Here is a 4,015-nt window from a genome sequence, read left to right as displayed (position 1 = left end):
CTTACTCTCCTGCAGTCATGGCTCAATTGGAGTGAATTTGCCCTCCCCTCCCCGGACTGAGGATGGCTCCAAGGCCTCTGCCTTAGGCCCTAAGAAGAGCTCAGTTGCTGAGCAATGGAGAAAAGGCCCCACCCAGATGGGCAGAGCATCACCCCTTACTGGGCATGCCGGGTGGATCCCGGTTGGGTGCATGTGGGAGTCTGTCTCTCTGCCTCCCCACTTCTCACTTCAGAAAAATGCAAAAATTAAAAACAAAATAAGTTAATTAATTAAAATAAATTGCAATGGGTAAAAAGGGATAGAAGGAAACCTATAGTTTGAACGATTTTAAAACAACCAATTATAACTTATTTGTATCATAGTTTTCTTTTTTTGGATCATAGTTTTTGTGTTTTTTTTTTATTATTTACATTTTTTTTCAACTAACTTTTTCTGCAAAAGAATTGGGGAGTCTGACCTGTGGTGGCGCAGTGGATAAAGCGTCGACCTCGAAATGCTGAAGTTGCCGGTTCGAAACCCTGGGCTTGCCTGGTCAAGGCACATATGGGAGTTGATGCTTCCAGCTCCTCCCCACCTTTTCTCTCTGTCTCTCTCTCTCCCTTTCTCTCTCTCCTCTCTAAAAAAAAAAAAAAAAAAAAAAAAAGAATTGGGGAGTCATTTTAATATTTACAAGGAACAAATCAGCAGAACAAGATTATATAAGATAGTCTGTGTACAGTAGATGCGGCTTATAAAACATACCAGTAATCTGTACCTGGTGAGGATAAAGAGAACCAAGGTTGGATTCAGATGTCTGTACAACCAAGGAAGTACACGGGGCATCAACAAATTGGAGGACAAATTTTTTTTTTCATATTTTCTACATTAAAAAAAAAAATTACAGAGCTCACAAATGTCTTTGAAGACAAAAAAAAATTCAAAGTCCGTTGAAGGATGGGAAAGAAGATATCTGAAATGGAACTCTAAATGTAAAGAGTTTTACTTCACAAGACCAATTTTCTTGGCTTCTGTTTCATATAACAATAATCTCCACATTTTGACAATAAAAACTTCTGCTTCTTCATCAAGTACCATAGCAACATCATCTAAAATGCTCTGAGGTGAACTATGAGCCATAACCTTAGAACAAACAAAATTGACTAATGTGGCTTCTTCTTCACCTATGTATTCTATAATTTTCTTATTAATCCATGGTCTAATTTGTCGTTCAATATAGAATTCACAATAGACCAATCCAGGGGGTAGGCAAAGAGCTCAGGTTTGGCTGTAGGAATTTCCTCAGTGAGACTCTTAATGTGTTTGCGCTTTTCTTTGGTGTTTACAGTGCCTTTGGCAGCATTTTTATCATCTTCGCCATAATCCGAGGGAACCAGTTTCCTTTTTCGGGGTACATCATCACTGTCTTCATCCTCAAATTTGTTAAAGACACTATCTACAGGGAGCTTCTTTCTCTTCACAGAATTAGGTTGCCCAGGACTATTGGAAGCCTCCAATTTAAGACTTAGTCCTATTTGGGGCCTATGCTCTTCAGGTTGCTGTTGATTGGCGAGTTTTCGTGAGGGATAATGGCACCACAGGGAGACTCACCGCCAGGAGTGGTGGGGTTTGCGTTGCCACTGGCAGAGGAAACAGATGGGGCGGAACTGATAGGCCTCAGAGTTGGTTTGAGACAAGGGCTTCTGCTCAGGCTCTTCCTCCTCTTCTACGGGTTCCTCTCGTTTTTCTTCTTTTTTTTTTCTTTTCTTTTTTTTTGCTTTCTTAAGCTAGAAACGGGGAGAGACAGTCAGACAGACTCCCGCATGCGCCCTACCGGGATCCACCCGGCACGCCCACCAGGGGGCGACGCTCTGCCCACCAGGGGGCGTTGCTCTGCCCCTCCGGGGCATGGCTCTGTCGCGACCAGAGCCACTCTAGCGCCTGGGGCAGAGGCCAAGGAGCCATCCCCAGCGCCCCGGGCCATCTTTGCTCCAATGGAGCCTCGGCTGCGGGAGGGGAAGAGAGACAGAGAGGAAGGAGGGGGAGGGGTGGAGAAGCAGATGGGCGCCTCTCCTGTGTGCCCTGGCCGGGAATCAAACCCAGGTCCCCCGCACGCCAGGCCGACGCTCTACCACTGAGCCAACTGGCCAGGGCCTCGTTTTTCTTCTTTTTCTTGCTTTTCTTCTTCCTCTTCCTCCGATTCTGGTTCTTGTTTTATTTGTGGCTGCCTGCGCCTCTAGTTCCATCCCCTGTAGCTCTGCATCTGGACCTGGATGCCCTTCCGCCAGAAGTCGCTGCCTGATTTCCTCTAGCTCCTCCTCCTCTCTTTCCCTATCCCGTTCATCTGCTTCCATCTCCTTCTCCCTATCACTCCGCGACCTTTTCTGAAGCGCACTTCCTCTGTAGTATTTGGGATCATCTCTGTCATCATCATAATCTTCTAAGAATTCTTTTAGTCGTTTAGCTTCTTTTGCCATTTCTCTTCTTCTTTCTTCTCTTTCAGCCTCTTTCTTATACTCCCGGGTTTTCTTTCGTTCTCTAATCTCCCAATTCTTAAGGCGCTCTTGATGAGCAGGTTCTTTCTCTCGGAGTTTTCTTTCAAGTTTTCTTCGTTCATATGCACCGTCTTCATCCTCTTCTCGGTCCCTCTTCTTGTCTTTCTCTCTTTCTCGCTCACGTTCTCTTTCTCGTTTTCGTTCCCTCTCTCTTTCTCTTTCCCGCTCCCGTTCCCTTTCACGATCTCTGCTCTTTTCTCTTGATCGACTCCGATCCTTATTCTGGTCTGAACTCCTTTCCCGATCGCGGCCGCGATCTCGGTCTCGATCTCGGTCTCGGTCTCTCTCCTTTCTCCGGTCACGATCCCACGATCCCTATCTCGTTCTCGTTCCCGCTCCCGTTCCTTCTCTTTTTCTCTGTTCACGTTCACTTTCCCTTTCTCGTTCCCTTTCACGCTCCCTCTCTCTTTCTCTCCGTTCTTTCTCAATTTCCTGTCTTTCTTTTTCTTTTTTGCCTTTCTCTTCTTCCAGTTTCTTGTGTGTGTGTCTCTGAATTTGCTGATCTCTCGAGATATCAGGTCTCTTTTGTCTTCTTCCATTTCTATAGCATTTATGTCTTCCTTAGTGATGAGTGGATAAGGGATCAGAGGGGCCACTGGAAATCTGCGGAAAATGTCCTCCTTTTCCTTCTTCTTCTTCCTGGGGTGAGAGTCAGATTCCTGTGAAAGGGCATTGAGCTCACTGGAGTATTCCCGTATTAAAACTTCAATGGCCCCTTTGATCATCTGATCTCTTCTTTTTGTTTCTTCATCTAAGGCTTCTTCGTCATCATTAGTGACAGTTTCTGGCCTAGCAGTCCCATTAGAAGCTTTCTTCTTTGCTTTCCATTCATCCAGCTGTGCATTTGTCTTTGCATCAACTTTAACAAGTAGCTTCTTCTCTCCAATCCGCAGGGCATGCAATAACCTTAGTGCACGGAGGGTGGATTCAGGCTCCTTATACTCACAGAATCCGGGGGCTTGAAGTTTCCCAGATGCACCTTGTACTCTCTTCCAGCTTAAAACCAAGCCGCACTTAGCAAGGAGCTGTCTTATGAGCATGTCTGAGGCCTTCTCAGAAATGTTGCCCACAAAAACTGTGGTAGTGGGACCACAATTTTCATCATTTTCCTTCACCTTTAAGCCTGGATGATCCTCTCTTGCTCCCAAATGCTTTCCAACCACAGACACAGTGGGTACTAAGACAGTTGGAGCAGGAGCCATAGTGCTCATTGGTACAGGAATCACGGGGGTTCCTGGAGGTACAGGTGGAGGAAAGCCAGGAAACTGGGGGGTGGGATCCCTGGAGGGGGTGCTGGGATTCCCAGAGGAGGGCGATCCAAATGAGGGGGAAAGACATTCTTACTGCAGCAGTCCGCCGCTGAGGAAACGGAACCGTCTTCCTGGCTCTCTGCGCTCCAGGTTACCACAGGGATCCACCGCTTCGAGGTTTCTCCGCGCCGCTCACGGGAGACTGGTTCCGAAGCGACTACTCGCACAGGCCGC

At 46.7% G+C, this 4,015-nt stretch overlaps 1 pseudogene; it reads right to left on the bottom strand.

Annotated features, from left to right (window-relative positions):
• Positions 1-872: 872 nt before the first annotated feature.
• LOC136389609 (RNA-binding protein 25-like) lies at positions 873-3,757 on the bottom strand (annotated as a pseudogene).
• Between the last annotated feature and the right edge of the window lie 258 nt (positions 3,758-4,015).

Source organism: Saccopteryx leptura, chromosome 1 (genome assembly GCF_036850995.1).
Source record: "Saccopteryx leptura isolate mSacLep1 chromosome 1, mSacLep1_pri_phased_curated, whole genome shotgun sequence".
NCBI classification, from domain to species: domain Eukaryota; kingdom Metazoa; phylum Chordata; class Mammalia; order Chiroptera; family Emballonuridae; genus Saccopteryx; species Saccopteryx leptura.
This window is presented reverse-complemented; position numbering and strand designations above follow the sequence as displayed.